General features: G+C 36.3%; 1 protein-coding gene and 1 non-coding gene across 2 annotated transcripts in view; one reads left to right on the top strand and one right to left on the bottom strand.

The window, feature by feature from the left end:
* The window catches only part of AGTPBP1 (ATP/GTP binding carboxypeptidase 1), a 226,964-nt gene extending 210,778 nt beyond the window's left edge, over positions 1 to 16,186 (bottom strand). Inside the window, exon 1 of the mRNA XM_056805970.1 lies at positions 16,065 to 16,186. The gene's annotated coding sequence lies outside the window, so the exon portion shown is untranslated. The remainder of the gene's footprint in view (positions 1 to 16,064) is intronic.
* Positions 11,287 to 11,392, top strand: LOC130455717 (U6 spliceosomal RNA). The gene has a single exon (XR_008913813.1). It is a non-coding gene; the product is annotated as a U6 spliceosomal RNA (small nuclear RNA).
* Positions 16,187 to 17,264: the final 1,078 nt, after the last annotated feature.

Here is a 17,264-nt window from a genome sequence, read left to right on the forward strand (position 1 = left end):
GCTGCTGCCTCATGTGAGCTGTCTAAAGCATTCCTCAGTAATTTTAAAGATTTATTATTTTAGAGGAAAAGAATGAATTTTGATAAAATTTCTTCAAGAATCTCATAATTAGGATGATTAAGGAAGAAAATAAGGGGGAAATGTTTGCAGTTACTTGTGTTATGTATTCTTTTTTATATTGTGAGCTCCAGGGGCTAGATTTTGTTTTATTTTAATTTAATGTTTCACTGTCCCCCCAAACTCAACATAGCACTCTAAATCATCCATTGTGTCAAACCAATGTTTGTTGAAGTTTCTGAAATTTAATGTGGTATTAAAAGTCTAGAGAAGTAAAAAGGGAGGATTAAAGAAGATAAAGAGGAATTTTTTAAAGGGATTTTTACCATTGCACTAGTGTGGGTAACTTAAAAAGCTGCCAGGATGATAAGGAGATGAAAGTTTGGAGTCATTGTCCAACTCTCCAGTTCTCACAAACATTAAGGAAAATGATGTCCTTTATCACGACAAAGGCTTGTCTGTGGAAGATACAAAGAGATTTCTGAGGAAATAAAGTACTCTCCTCTTTGGCTAGCAACCCAAAGGCAATAGAGGCATGGGTCCGGGGTGTTGGACAGATTGCAAAACAAGTATTAGTATATGTGGAGACCCCTTATAGATGTATGATGGTCATTCTTTTACCTGCAGAGGCCTATGGCTCAGACTTTCATCTTAAGATGATGAGACAATAGTTGTTACCTGGAATCTTCTGTCTAGTACAGTAGGACATGCCACATCTTCAGTCCTCGCTTGGATTCAGAGTACCCAGGAAAGGTTTCTGGGGAAGGGGCTAATTTCTGAGGGACCTGTGTAATGATTAAAATAGTGGAAGAGAATGTTCACGCCTGAGGTGGCCCCTGTTCCCAGGATCATCCCCATTTTCCAATGCCAATCTAGATAGTTTCAACCTCTAGATCAATGCTTGGTTCTCCTCTTGAGTTCAGCTAAAATGCATGTTTGTGCCCACTTTGTCTACTGGGACAACAAAATAGCACATGGTCTTTTTGGTTCTGTGTTTTCAGTAGTCTTCCTGAATCAAGTATTCTTGATAGCTAAACTTAAGATTCTTTGGTCCTTGGGGAATAGTTACTCTAAGCAAGTCTTACATATAGCCAAACCTGGTTCAGACTTTTTCAGTGTGATCTGTCTCATCTAATTTTGCTTCTTTTTTCATCTCAGTGGTCTATACTTAAATGAATTTTTTGGGGACATATAGAGTCAAATGTAACATAGTTTCTTATAGAACAAACCTGGGAATAATTATTTTTCATTTGAGAGGGAGTAAAGGGGAGCAAACGCAGATTTTTCATGTGTCCATTTAGGTTTGCTCAGGAGAATCTGTCACATGTCTTTCACAAAATAACTCTGACTCAAGGTCCTACCCAAGGAAACCCTGGGAACATCAATATTAAACTTATTTTTGTATTCTCCAGGTGACTGGTAAGCCTCCATGCAAGTACTCAGGCTAATTACCCATTGCAAGTAGGACAGCTTTTAGGTAAACTGGCAAATGTGCAAAGTGGACCCACATCTGAGTCCTTTGATTATCAGCAAAACTCTCTTTACTTTTCTGGAGGATACCAAGTAATCCCACCCTTCTTCAGATCCCACATCCCTTGGTCAGGATGTATATAATCTACATGACTTACCGTAACAGCAAGGGGACAGGCCCCAGTTGTTTATTGATTCATCTGACTCCTCCCTGCACCTAACTTTCTCATATAAAAAAGGACAAGATCTACTTCTCTCTGCCTCTCTACCATCAATAGCACTATTGTTGTTTTGTTATTTCCACTTTTGTAAAGGCATCTTGATACACATGGTTTCTTGTAGGGGACATAAGGCTATAGATAGTCTTTTCTCCAGGTCTTACGTTTATACACGGACCTTGTCCTAGTCTCATGTAAAATTCAGTCTTTCTAGTTCTTCTAAAAGTTCACATGTTTTCTTATATTCCAAATATAAATATGCCCTGAATATTGCCTAGGAAAGAGGAGGAAGGAAAAACCTGAATACCTGATACATTTTAAAATTAATGACTAGTATCCCATTGTTACGAAGGGGTCCTGATAGAACTATTTGTTCATGGATATAAAAGAATCATTTGTAACACTTATTCTGCATATAAGCAAATGGATGTTACTATAGTGTTTCAAAGAGATTCTATTTCTTAAGTAGGCTATTACCTATACATTGTTCTATATATTTGCTTGTGTGGTCATTCTAGAGGTAATTTTTAGCCTGGCTCCTGCTTGAATTAAAAATTCTAAATGAGTGGGGCTGGAATTTATGAGGCTTTGCCTATTCAGAAAAGAATAGCCAATGTATACGTAGGCTGTTAAGGAATATCAAGTTATGCAGCCAGGGCTCTATTATTTTTAGTGCAAATTACTACGTATCTCTTGCATGCCTACTATTTATTGGGTACTTTGGAATTACAGAATGAGTGCTACAAAAGATATATGTTCCTTTAGAAAAACAATCTCTTAAAATTTCAATGAGAAGACAGAATATGCAAATGAAACAGTTGTAGAGTAAAAAATAAATAGAAAAATTCCTTTTGTGTCTCCTGAATATAGACCATTGCAACATAGCTGTTAGGTGTTAACCTAATACCACTACACTGCTAGTTAGGTTTGATGATATACTGAAATAATGCATCCAAAAATCATTGACATCAACACAAAATGATGTCTACTTTGCCCTGACAAAAGGATAACCAATGAGGCTACAGTAGCTCTTAGCTTCTTTAAAGGAGACCCCTACATCTCCATGTGGAAATTCATCTAAAACAGAGAAATGATGTTTCACGTCATCTCTAGATATTCACCAAATCAGAGAGGATAGAAATCCACGAGTGAGACTTTTAAATTTTTCTTAGGTGTCTAGGAAGCTATATCCTGAGAGGCAGAGGCCAGACAAATCCCAGTGACAACTTCATTGTGTTTTAGAAAAAGTTAATGCCTGTTTCTGTAAATGAGGAATCCTAACCCTATCCTAACCTAGACTAGCCCTAATTCTCTTGAGTCAAAAATTCAATGGTTAATTCCCAAGCACAATTACTTATCTTACATGTAGTTTATGTTTGGAACATTATTCAAGGGTCACTTTGGAGCAGATTTATATGAACAGAGGAATATTTTATCACATTCAGACATTTCCCCCAAATAATTACTAATATATGGCTAGCAATAGAGACAAGGGTTTATTGGAGTAAAGAATGAATGTACTATAAAATAAATAAGTTCATTTTCTCCTTTTCATATTGCCTATCCTGATGGTCTTATGCAAATCAAAATTTAACCTAAAGTACCTCAGTCTAGCCTCCAATGTTCACAAAAGTAACCAGCCCACACCCCCTTTTACACAACTCATTTCTCAGTGACTCGTGACTCATGATGGCACAGAGTTACCCTGCTTTCTTGAATTTTATGCTAGAAGACCATGAGTTCTAGCAAGTTAACTCTATCTGGAAGATTTGTTCTGAGAGGCAAATGAGATCACCCATGCAAATGTTTTATAAGCTTAGAAGTGCTACCTAATATAGGTTGTTATTACTGTTGTTGCTAATAAATGGGAAAGATCTTGAATATGCCTCCATAAATCCAAAATTCTTTAAGTATTAATAATATAACCTTTAAGAAAATTTAAAAAACTATTTACTTCTTTGGGACTGTAACAATTTTAAGTATTACTTTAAAATGGAAAATGTGATCATACTATATGTTTCTTTTACATATTTAAATATTTGGGGGCCTATTTAAAACAAGATGTTGCTTATATGTAGGTTATGTATATTTACATATAAATTACAAAAGACTCTATTGTAGAGGCAGAGTCAAGATGGTGGCCTAGAAGGAGCAGAAGCTCAGACCTCTGAATACCCTTCCTTACCAATCACAAACTGAATTATCCTAGGGGACTGAAAACCAAACTTAACAACAAGACAGAGCCAAGGAACTCTCCTGCTGGACTTAATTCAAAAGGTACGCCCCCAGAAAAGCCAGAATCCGAGAACTCTTGGATTTAAGAGGAAGACAGAAGGAAGGTCCCAGGACCCATGCCTCCTCCCACCTTGAGCACTGAGACTCCAGCAGCAGCGGGAACTTCTGGGTGGGCAAAGGTGCTGGTCTGGAGGGTGTACCTTGTAGGCAGGGCTGTGCCAAGTTCAGAGTGTCCAACACAGATGGCGGGGAAGGAGTTAGAGAGGGAGCATAGACCTAGCAGCCTGGCCAGAGCTGTGGAGATCCTCCATATTTGCTCCAGCCTTCCAGGACATTTTGGACTCAGAGCACACCCAGCCCAACTAAACTGAACTTAATCCCATCAAAAGTCTCCAGAACTCAGGGAAGCCCAGGCTCCACACCCATCCTCATTGACTGCTGGACCTTAATCTAATCAAAAGCCTCCAGAGGACAGGGAAGCTCAAACCCCCAACAACCCTCCCCCAGAAACTACACCAAGAAATCTTCTGTTAAACCTCCAAGAGGGGAGACTGACAGAAGCCCCCAAAACCAAAAAAATGAGAGGAGCAACAGCACAGACAAATACGGGGAGTAAAGAAGGGGTGAATATGAGAAAACAACAGAAAAAGAAGAAAGAAATTACAATAGACCGCTTCTATTCAGCAAATGGAACAGAGGGGGAGAGATCAGCAAACAATAAATCAGAAATCCCAGTGAATTGGATACAGACTGTGGAAGAACTCAAAACACAATTAAGAGAGGCTGAAGACAATTGGGAAAAGAACTTAAAAATTAAGATAAGTCCTCCTGGAAACAGAGGCACTTGAATAAGAAAATAGTATCTTGGAAGTCAAAATCAACCAGCTGGAAAATGAGGCAAAGGAGATGAAAGATGAGGCAAAGAAGATGAAAGATGAGACAAAGGAGATGAAAGACGAGGTAAAGAGGATGAAAGATGACCTTCAAAGAAAATCAGACCAGAAGGAAAAGGATGACCAAAAAGCCAAAGATGAAATCCAGTCTTTAAGAACCAGAATACAACAACTGGAATTAAGTGACCTCACAAGGCAGCAGGAAACTATAAAACAAAATGAAAAGAATGAAAAAATTGAGAAAAATGTGAAGCACCTCATTCACAAAACAGAGGATTTAGAAAATCGTTCAAGGAGAGACAATTTAAGAACCATTGGTCTACAAGAAGACCATGACAAAAGAAAAAGCTTGGACATTATATTACAGGAAATTATTAAAGAAAACTGCCCCCATATCCTAGAACAAGAGGGAAAAGTGGAGATTGAAAGAATCCACAGATCACCTCCTGTATTTAATCCCCAACTGACAACACCCAGGAACGTTATAGCCAAATTCAACTATCAGACCAAAGAAAAGATATTACAAGCTGCCAAGAAGAAATCATTCAGATATCACGGAACTACATTGAGGATAATGCAGGATCTGGCTGCATCCACACTGAAGGACCAAAAGGCATGGAATATGATATTCCGGAAAGCAAGGGAACTAGGTCTACATCCAAGAATCAACTACCCAGCAAAACTGACTATATTCTGACAGGGGAAAGTATGGTCATTCAACACAATAAAAGAATTCCAAGCATTTGTAAAGAAAAGATCTAAACAGAAAATTTGATGTCCAAGCACAGAACACAAGAGAATCATCAAAAGGTAATTAATATAATATATGTTAATATTAATATAATATATTGATATATATAATATATATATTAATTTATATTAATTAATATAATGATATGTATCCCTATAAGAAAAGAGGTCATTGGTAACTCTTAAAAACTGTTGCTATAAGGGGCAGCTGGGTAGCTCAGTGGATTGAGAGCCAGGCCTAGAGATGGGAGGTCCTAGGTTCAAATCTGGCCTCAGACACTTCCCAGCTATGTGACCCTGGGCAAGTCACTTGACCCCCATTGCCTAGCCCTTACCACTCTTCTGCCTTGGAGCCAATACACAGTATTGACTCCAAGACAGAAGGTAAGGGTTAAAAAAAAAACTGTTGCTATCATCTGGGCAGCTAGAAGAATTACACTTAGAAGGAACAGTGACAAACTGTATAGGATGAAAGGACAAGACATAAATATGTATATAGATATATGCATGCATAAATACATATACATGTGTGTGTGTGTATACAACTAGAGCTAAAAAAAGAGGTTAATACTAAAAAAAATGGGAAAAGAAACAAATGGTGGTAAATTTATGTCACAAAGAAGCTCATGGTGGGAGGGGGGAGAATATCAATACACTGGAAGGGTAAAGAGGTTGGATATAGGAAATACTCAACTCTTAGGTGCTTTGAAACTGACCTAAAGAGAGAAGAACAATCCAATTCATTGGGGCAGAGAATAGATTTGTGCCCTATAGGGGAGTAGAAAGGGAACAAATGGACTGGTGGGGAGGGAAACAGTACAAGGGAAGGAGAGGGTGGGGGGAAAATTTTAGAGAGAATACAGGGGAAATAAGGGGGGAATAAGAAGGGAAGGGGGTAGAAAGGGAAGTAAAATAAGGGTGGGAAGTAGGGGGACTGATTATAAACAAACATTGGTGTAGAAGGAAATAGTGAAAGAAGAAAAGGCAGGACCAGGAGTAGAAATCAAAATGCTGGGAAATACACAGCTAGTAATCATAACTCTGAATGTGAATGGAACAAACTCACCCATAAAATGCAAGCGAATAGCAGAGTGGATTAGAATCCAAAACCATACCATATGCTGTTTACAAGAAACACACATGAGGAAGATAGATACACATAGGGTGAAAGTAAGAGGATGGAGCCAAATCTACTGGGCATCAACTGATAAAAAGAAGGCAGGAGTCACAATCATGATATCTGACAAAGCCAAAGTAAAAATAGATCTAGTTAAAAGAGATAGGGAAGGTAATTACATCCTGATATAAGGCATAATGGACAATGAGGAAATATCTGTACTCAACATGTATGCACCAAAGGGCATAGCATCCAAATTTCTAAAGGAGAAACTAGAGGAGCTCAAGGATAAAATAGACAGAAAAACTATACTATTGGGAGACCTGAACCTTCCTCTATCTGAACTAGATAAATCAAACCAAAAAATAAATAAGAAAGAGGTAAGGGAAGTGAATGAAAGCTTAGAAAATTAGAGTTAGTAGACATGTGGAGAAAAATAAATAAGGACAAAAAGGAATATACCTTTTTTTCAGCAGCACATGGTATTTTCACAAAAATTGACCATGTATTAGGGCATAAAAACATTGCAAATGAGTGCAAAAGGGCAGAAATAATAAATGCAACCTTCTCAGATCATAATGCAATAAAAAATAATAATTAGTAAGGATACATGGAGAGTTAAATCAAAAATTAATTGGAAATTAAACAATGCGATTCTCCAAAATCAGTTAAAGAACAAGTCATAGAAACAATTAATGACTTCATTGAAGAAAATTACAATGATGAGACATCCTTTCAAAACCTATGGGATGCAGCCAAAGCAGTACTCAGGGGCAAATTTATATCCTTGAGTTCATATATTAATAAATTAAGAAGGGCAGAGGTCAATGAATTGGGAATGCAAATTAAAAAACTAGAAAGTGAACAAATTAAAAATCCTCAAATGAAGACTAAATTAGAGATCCTAAAAATCAAAGGAGAAATTAATAACATTGAAAGTCAAAGAACTATTGATTTAATAAATAAGAATAGAAGCTGGTACTTTGAAAAAACTAATAAAATAGACAAAGTACTAGTCAGTCAAATTAAAAAAAGGAAAGAAAAAAAAACAAATTGACAGTATCCAAGATGAAAAGGGAGACCTCACCTCTAATGAAGAAGAAATTAAGGCAATCATTAAAAACTACTATGTCCAATTATATGTCAACAAATATGGCAATCTAGGTGAAATGGATGAATACTTACAAAAATATAAATTGCCTAGACTAACAGAAGAAGAAATAAATTACCGAAACAACCCCATATCAGAAAAAGAAATTGAACAGGCCATCAAAGAACACCCTTAGGAAAAAATCCCCAGGTCCAGATGGATTCACAATTGAATTCTATCAAACATTCAAAGAACAACTAATCCCAATATTATACAAACTATTTGACAGAATAAGCCAAGAAGGAGTTCTACCAAATTAATTTTATGATACAAACATGGTACTGATCCCAAAGCCAGGATGGTCAAAAACAGAGAAAGAAAACTACAGACCAATCTCCCTAGTGAATATAGATGCAAAAATCTTAAATAGGATACTAGCAAAAAGACTCCAGCAAGTCATCACAAGGGTTATTCACTATGACCAGGTAGGATTCATTCCAGGAATGCAAGGATGGTTCAACATTAGGAAAACTATCCACATAATTGACCATATTAACAAGCAAACAGACAAAAATCACATGATTATCTCAATAGATGCAGAAAAACCCTTTGATAAAATACAATACCCATTCCTATTGAAAACACTAGAAAGTATAGGAATAGAAGGGCCTGTCCTAAAAATAATAAACAGTATATATATATGAAACCATCAGCAAACATCATCTGCAATGGGGATAAACTAGAAGCCTTCCCAATAAGATCAGGAGTGAAACAAGGATGCCCAGTATCACCCCTCTTATTTAACATTGTACTAGAAACACTAGAGAAGAAAAAGAAATTGAAGGTATTAAAATTGGCAATGAGGAGACCAAACTATCACTCTTTGTGTATGATATGATGATATACTTAAAGAATCCTAGAGAATCAACCAAAAAGCTAGTTGAAATAATCAGCAACTTTAGCAAAGTTGCAGGATACAAAATAAACCCGCATGTCATCAGCATTTCTATATATCTCCAGTGCATCTCAGCAGCAAGAATTAGAAAGAGAAATTCCATTTAAAATCACCCTAGACAATATAAAATACTTAGGAATCTACATGCCAAGACAAACACAGGAACTATATGAATACAACTACAAAACACTCTCCACACAATTAAAACTAGATCTAAACAATTGGAAAAATATTGATTGCTCATGGGTGGGATGAGCTAACATAATAAAAATGACAATCCTACCCAAATTAATTTACTTATTTAGTGCCATACCCATTGAACTAGCAAAAAACTTCTAAACAGAATTAGAAAAAAACATAACTAAGTTCATTTGGAAGAACAAAAGATCAAGGATATCCAGGGAAATCATGAAAAAAATTGCAAAGGAAGGAGGACTTGCAGTCCCAGATCTCAAACTATACTATAAAGCAGTGGTTATCAAAACAATTTGGTACTGGCTAAGAGACAGAAAGGAGGATCAGTGGAATAGACTTGGAGTAAATGACTTCAGCAGGACAGTCTATGATAAACCCAAAGATCCTAGTTTTGGGGACCAAAACCCACTTTTTTGATAAAAACTGCTGGGAAAATTGGAAGACAGTATGGGAGAAATTAGGTTTAGATAAACATCTCACACCCTACAACAAGACAACCTCAGAATGGGTGAATGACCTGAATATAAAGAAGGAAGCTATAAGCAAATAAGGCGAACACAGAATAGTATACTTGTCAGATCTTTGAGAAAGGAGAGACTTTAAAACAAGCAAGAGCTAGAAAAAAATCACAAAATGTAAAATCAATAATTTTGATTACATCAAATTAAAAAGGTTTTGTACAAACAAAACTAATGCATCCAAAATTTGAAGGGAAGCAACAAATTGGGAAACAATCTTCATTACAAAAACATCTGACAAAGATCTAATTACTCAAATTTATAAAGAGCTAAACCAATTGTACAAAAAAATCAAGCCATTCTCTAATTGAAAAATGGGCAAGGGACATGAATGGGCAATTTTCAGTTAGAGAAGTCAAAACTATTAATAAGCACATGAAAAAGTGCTCTAAAGCTCTTATAACCAGAGAAATGCAAATCAAAACAACTCTGAGGTATCACCTCACACCTAGCAGATTGGCTAACATGACAGCAAAGGAAAGTGATGAATGTTGGAGGGGATGTGGCAATGTTGGGACATTAATGCATTGCTGGTGGAGTTGTGAATTGATCCAACCATCCTGGAGGGAAATTTGGAACTATGCCCAAAGGCCGATAAAAGATCCAGCCATAGTACTGCTGGGTTTGTACCCCAAAGAGATAATAAGGAAAAAGACATGTACAAAAATATTCATAGCTGCGCTCTTTGTGGTGGCAAAAAATTGGAAAATGGGGGGATGCCCTTCAATTGGGGAATGGCTGAATAAATTGTGGTATATGTTGGTGATGGAATACTATTGTGCTCAAAGGAATAATAAAGTGAAGGAATTCCATGGGGACTCGAACAACCTCCTGGAATCGATGCAGAGTGAGAGGAACAGAACCAGGAAATCATTGTACACAGAAACTGATACACTGTGGTACAATCGAATGTAATGGACTTCTCCATTAGTGGCAATGCAATGACCCTGAACAATTCGGAGGAACCTATGAGAAAAACCACTATCCACATCCAGAGGAAACACTGTGGGAGTAAAAACACCAAAAAAAAAAAAAACAACTGCTTGAATACATGAGTTGAAGGCATATTGTTGGGGATGTAAACTCTAAATGAACATCCTACTGTAAACAACAACATGAAATGGGTTCTCATCATGAATACATGTAATAACCAATGAAATTGCATGTTGGCTGCGGGAAGAGTGGGTGAAGGGGAAGGAGGGAAATAATGTGATTATTGTAACCAAGGAATAATGTTCTAAATTGACTAAATAAACTTAATCAAATGGAAAAGAAGAAAAAAAATGACTCTTATAGATTTAAGTACAGAGAAAACATTCTTCAGCCAGTAGCTGAATCATGACATTAGAAGGGAAAACAAATAGGGAGATATCAATTCACTTAGTGTATTTGACATGGGCAATATCCTGTGAAGAATCAACAAAAGAAGGAACCTCAATTTTTCAAAGATGTCATATTAATTATATGAAGCACCAGAACTCTACAAAGCTGCCTCAGTGAAATTTATGATAATGACTAGCAGGGTGCCTGAAAAATAGCAGACACTTATGTGCTGATTGAGAAGAGATTAGTTTAACCACTGTAAAGATTAAAATTTAGGGGAGACTGAGGCAGGTAGAAATTAGTTTCTCTCTGCAAGGAGTATTATATTTTTTAGAGGTTTATTAAAAGTTAAGGATTAAAGAAAATACAGGATAAGAAACACGTGGTTCCTAGGCCACAGAGGACTAGACAAGACCTCACCTACATTATGGAAAGAGCCACGTCTGCCCCAAAATGGAAATCCAAGAGCGAGAAGACCAGCACATATACTAAAATTGGAACAATACAGAGAAGATTAGCATGGTCCCTGCGCAAGGATGACATGCAAATTTGTGAAGGGTTCCATATTTTTTGGAAAATTTAATGTGCTAAATATCTCAACTGATTTTAAGGGTTTTTTAAAATATGATTTTTGTAATTTTTTTAAACAATCTCTGGTTATTTTTGCCTGCCCCTACCACGAGGTAAGGCCCATTCTAGTAGCTGAAGTGAAATACATTTTATAACCCCCAACCTTCCCACATTTCTAAATATGTGAATGGAAGTTGGGCAGTAAATCTCAGGGCATTTGTATCCCTAAAAAAAGCCTCCAAAAAAAGGAGCACCCCTTTATTTATACTCTTCAGCTCACTACTTTACTTCCACCAGAATGATATATAGATTTCTTGATTATGTTCTTAACCCAAGATGAGTTTTACTTTGTTTAAAAAAAAATATGTTTAAATATCAAGATTGAAGAAAGATTGCTACATTTGTAAAAATTGTTACAAATATCCATCATTTCATAGGTTTTTAAAAATTCCATACAGCAACTTATGTGAAATATGAAAGTGTGTTTGTTTGCTATTGTAATTAATTGGGCTATTGAGAATTTTGGGGATATTGATAACTACATATTTGTACTACTGTATTTTTAAAAATGAAAAATTGTTAACCTTGTTCAATTCATTTGCCTTCTACTCACAGTGATCATGGCCAGATATTAAGAGGAAATGGATCTCATTTTTAGTGAGAAAGCCTTGTATTCTATATCTTCTTAGCTGACACAGACTGTCAATGATTATAAGCTACATTTTTGAATTTTTTTAAAGCTCTTTTATTATTATATTTTTCTTGCATGTGCAATATACCTTTTCAAGTTTTTTATATATTTTTCTCTCTTTTTTATATTTGAAGCACATGTCACCAGTATTAAGATTTTCTTTAACCTTTTGATTATTCAGTACTACAAGTTTGAAATACATTTGCTAATGCATGCCCTAAAAATCCAGAGACTATAAAAACGATGCCACTAATTATTTTTAAAAATTATGGGACTTTGCTTAATGATTCTGTCTGATTCCAGGACAAGATATACACACAAGAGCCATTTCACAGAGCCAAAGAAAAGCCAATCCAGGATGGATTGATGCATTTCCAGGCCAATACAAAGGTCTTGAACCTAGTGTGAAGACTTGAGGTTACTGTGTTTATCATTGCTAGACATAGGCTTTCCTTGTGTCCACACTCACTCTGAAGATACTCACAGAGGAGTATCCCCAAACTTGGCTCCAACTTGGCTCATAATCTGGTCCCTTTTCTTCCTCTCATAGTGTGGCAACTTTATGTAGTCCTGGGTACTGACTGGGTAAATGCATCATTGCTTAAATCATTTAATTGGGCCCTGATTGAAGGACATGTTGTAGATTTATTTTTCTTTTTACTTAGAATTTTTTCACATAAGACTTTGATAGTCTATATTTTCATCCAGAGTTTTCTTCTTTTTTATTTGGATTTTTCTGATGTCTTTTTAATATCTCTTACCAATTGGTTCATATAACTCATACCTCAGCCATGCATCCTTAAGTGATTCTGTATTTGTCAATCACCCTCTTAACGGGGGGGGATGTAAAAAATATCATTATTTAAATTGCAAAGTTTAAATTCCTTTTGAGAAGAATTTTAGGTAAAGAAGATGCTACCTCTCTGAAACCAGAACTGAACTGTTGGAGAAGCCACCATGAAGAAGGCTCCAGACCACAAGTTGCACAAAATTGAACTTTGGGTGTGGTTGATTGAACATTTATTTGTATGTATACTTTTGTGCCAAAGGGGACTGCCCTCTAACTGACTTTTTGTCAATGCATTCAGCAATTATTGGTTTTGTTTGTTTTTTTCCTTATCCTCAAATTATTGTAATCTTTAAGTTGGTTATGTTTTTATGATCCTTTGGGGAAGGACTTCTTCCCAGAGGATCAAATGGGGTTATGTAAAATTGAGATTTGAACTCTGGACTTCAATCCCCACAAGTCCTTGCTCCACTTCCCCAAAATGCTTTGTTCACGGAATTCTGAGGTGAGTGAGATCAAGAAGCTGATTGCAAAGGCTTTTGAGCTCTCTCTCTCTCTCTTTTTGGACTTCCGTTTTGGAGCAGATGTGGCTCTTTCCATAATGTAGGTGAGGTCTTTAATTCCTCATTGTATTATTAATTAAATTCTCTATAAAATCCAGTTGACTTGGGCATATTTATAATTGGGAATATTTCCCTGGCGACCACCTTAAATATTGATTTAAAACAAGACACTGTCGTGAAAACATATTTCCTGCGGTCACAAATTTACTCACCCACTCTTATGTCTACTATAATTTATATCTTCCACTATTTTAATCACTACAGTTGACAACCAACCATTTTAACTCTTAGAGTTTATGGCTCCCACTCTTTTAAATGCCACACAATGTTAAGTCTAATTTGTATAATTTTAAAAACAATATCTATTATATTATACCATACTGATACCTATATTGCAACATTATTAGCTTCAGACTTTTTCCCTCTTGCTTTCTAAATTTACCTTTGTTGACTTTCAATATAAATCATTTTATTCTGAATTTTTCCTAAGTCTTAAAGTACTTGTTGAATTTAGGGTCATTTTAGGACTGAATTACTGACAACAGCTACACAATTTTCTGTGGTAATATGTTTGACTCCCAAATTAAAAATAACAGTTTTGTCATTTGTTCTGTAGCAAATACTATATTACAATGTATTTAAATAATCTATTATACTAATACAAAGTAACTTTTACAGTGAGTACTAAATTATAATTAAACAGGCCTGACTCTTCTTACCAATAACTAATTATTTGATCTTGTGGAAATCATCTTGCCTTTTTAGGCTTAGGCTTCTCCCTCTCTCAAAGATTCTTTCCAGTTATTGTAGGAGTGAGTCCAGGCTTATACTAATCTAGATGGTATTTTAGAGGTGCTCAAAATGCTAGCTCTTATGATATGTCTAATGATTTGTTTCTGTACCTAGAGTTAAGTTCAAGCTTTACCTTGTCTAACGGATGACTTGGGCCATATGTACTCCTGATTTGGGACTTTAGCCACATCTATTATTGGTTTTGGATCCGGCAGTGTGCATCTGGTGATGATTACCTAACTTGTCAGTTCACCTTTGTCCCTTCCCCCCTTCCTTTCTGTAACCCCAATAAAAAGCAGTATCCTGGAACACGGGAAAGCTCATCACCATCAGAGCTCTATTTTACCTAGAGCCTACTCGCTTTAAGTCCTATGCTTTTGCTACAATTCTCTTGTCTCTGGGTCTTTCTTTATTGTGTCTCCTGTCTCTTCTCACCATCAGAGGAGCACACAGGCTGGAGCCCAGGTTGTTGAGTCTTTGAGCTCTAAGTCTTTCTTCCTTTATGGTTTCCCCTCTCCTTCTCCCTCATCACCCATTCTCCCTCAGTCTTCAACCTCCCTTCTGAGTGTTTGCCCATGAATATATTAATTTGTGGCTGCTGGCAGCTACAGCTATAATAATCAATGATTCTAGGAAATCACCTACATGCTAAAAATATCACAAACAAAAAGGGACTTTTTCTGCTAAAAATCATTTTCATTGGGCTTCTTGGAGGTAGATTACTCAAAAACTTATAAATAGACATACTTTAAATGATAGTTTGATAAATAAAAAAGGCCATATGCATTATATAATGATTTGGTTTATTCAAGATATTAAATGCTCCTCTGGTCTCCTAAAACTCAAAAATCACTGAATTTCAAAGTGGCAAAAGTCCTTAAAGGTCAACTAGTCAAAGCTATTCCTGAACCAGAATCCCCTCTACATTATCACTGACAAATGGTCATCCAACATCTGTTTGGAAACCTCTCTTCAGACTCTGAGGCAGGTCATTTTGTTTTGGGAAAATTCATTGTTAGGGATTTTTTTTTTGGGTGCTAACATATGCCATTCTGCATTTATTCTGTCTGCCTAGTTTTGCCCTCCATAGTTAGGTAAATTTTATTTAGTCAATTTAGAACATTATTCCTCAGTTACTAAAATCATATTCTATTTCTCCCTCCTCTCCCCCCACCCTTCCCACAGCCAACTCACAATTTCATTGGGTATTACATGTGTCCTTGATCAGAACCCATTTCCATGTTGTTGATGTTTGCAGTAAATGTTCATTTAGAGTCTACATCCCCAATCTTAGTTCTTTCTTTTAATGATATTTTCCCCAAATTACACATTAAAAACAATCTTAACATTTGTCTTTTTATTTCATTGTGAGTTCGAAATTCTATCCACTCTCCCCTCCCTGAGACAATAAGCAATTAGTTATTTTAATGTGTCTTTTTTTGGCATGGCTTCCAGTTCTCTCATCATCCTACTCACCTTCCTCTGCACACATTCTAGTTTATCACTGTCCTTCCTAAAACATTGGGCCCAGAACTTAACATGAAGTCTAAAAGTCATTTGACTGAGGCAAATCCCATTGAAATGATCACATCCCTCATCCCGAACACTGTACTTTTACTAATACAGGCTGAGATGTCAGTAAATGACTTGGATACTATCTCCAGGTTGACTCATATTTGTCAGGGCCCTAGCCAAGGTCAGCGGGGAAACTGAGAACAGCTAGTGAGAGAATTAGCATTAACGATCAGTCACTTAATTCTGAACTGGATTGGGCCGCCATTATAGATATATAAGGGCAACTTAAAATGGAAGTTTTAAAAGGAAGAAGATCAGCACTTACTAGATTGTTGTCTGTTTTGTAGCTTTGAAGTAGCTTCAATTGCTCTTAGGAAGAAATTCAGACCCAAGGGAACATCAAAATGTTAGAGTATGACTATGGTGCCAGGATTACTTGGAATCTTCCCTAATGTGGGTGTGTCTCATCGTAGCTCTCTCTCACCCTTGGGAAGGCAGCCAGGGGAGTCATTTATCTGTTTTCCCACCCTCCGCCCCTGATGTTTGGTGTTCTCTAGATATGCTTTATACCTTCCAGTTGGCTGAAAAAGTAAACCTTCTGGTCCTAGAGATAAGCGAAAACAGGTGCTCCTCTCAGGGAGTTAATAGTCTAATTCTCTATGTCACATTCTATTGCATCCATTCTTTTCTCCTCTTTTTATTTTCCTTTTGAAGTCTTTCTTCCGTTCTTTCAAAGAACATTTAATTCTTCTTGATAACCTGTAGACAAAAGATCTATTTTTCCATTCCTTTCATCTTCTCTTGAAAGAAGCTAACCTGTATTTGTGCAGTCAGCTGTTGTTTGCCAGTAACAGAAATAAAATATAGCACAATCTTTACAGGCCACTGGAAATTTTCCTCTTGTTTTCAAGACTTCCTGGCAACCAAAGGCACAGTGGATGTAGTGCTAGGCCTAAAGTCAAGAAAATTATTAAATCTTGTATGATCCAGGGCAAGTCACTTAACCTCTGTTTGCTTCATTTCTACATCTTAAAAAAAGAGAATAATATTCAACCATTCTGAAGTCAATTTGGAACTATGCCCAAATAGCCAGAAAACTGTGCCTATGGTACTTTGATCCAGCAACACCACTACTAGATTTGTATCCCAAAGAGACCAAAGATAGGAGGAAAGGACCTACTTGTACAAAGATATTTAAAGTAGCTTTTTTTGTGAAGGGAAAGAATTTGGAACCTGAAGGGATGTCTATCAATTGGGAGGGAAATGGCTGAACAAGTTGCAGTATATGATTGTATCAGAATATTATTGTGTCAGAAAAAATGACAAACAGGATGATCACAAAAAAATTGGAAAGATTTATATGAAATGATTTAAAGTGTAGTGAGCAGAACCCAGAGAATGTTGTGCATAGTAATAGTAATAATGTATAATGATCAACTATAAATGATTTCACTATTTTTAGCAAGGCAAAGATCTAAGATAACTCCAAGATTAATGATAAAAAAAAGGTTATCTACCACAATGG

Source organism: Monodelphis domestica, chromosome 7 (genome assembly GCF_027887165.1).
Source record: "Monodelphis domestica isolate mMonDom1 chromosome 7, mMonDom1.pri, whole genome shotgun sequence".
Lineage (NCBI taxonomy): Eukaryota > Metazoa > Chordata > Mammalia > Didelphimorphia > Didelphidae > Monodelphis > Monodelphis domestica.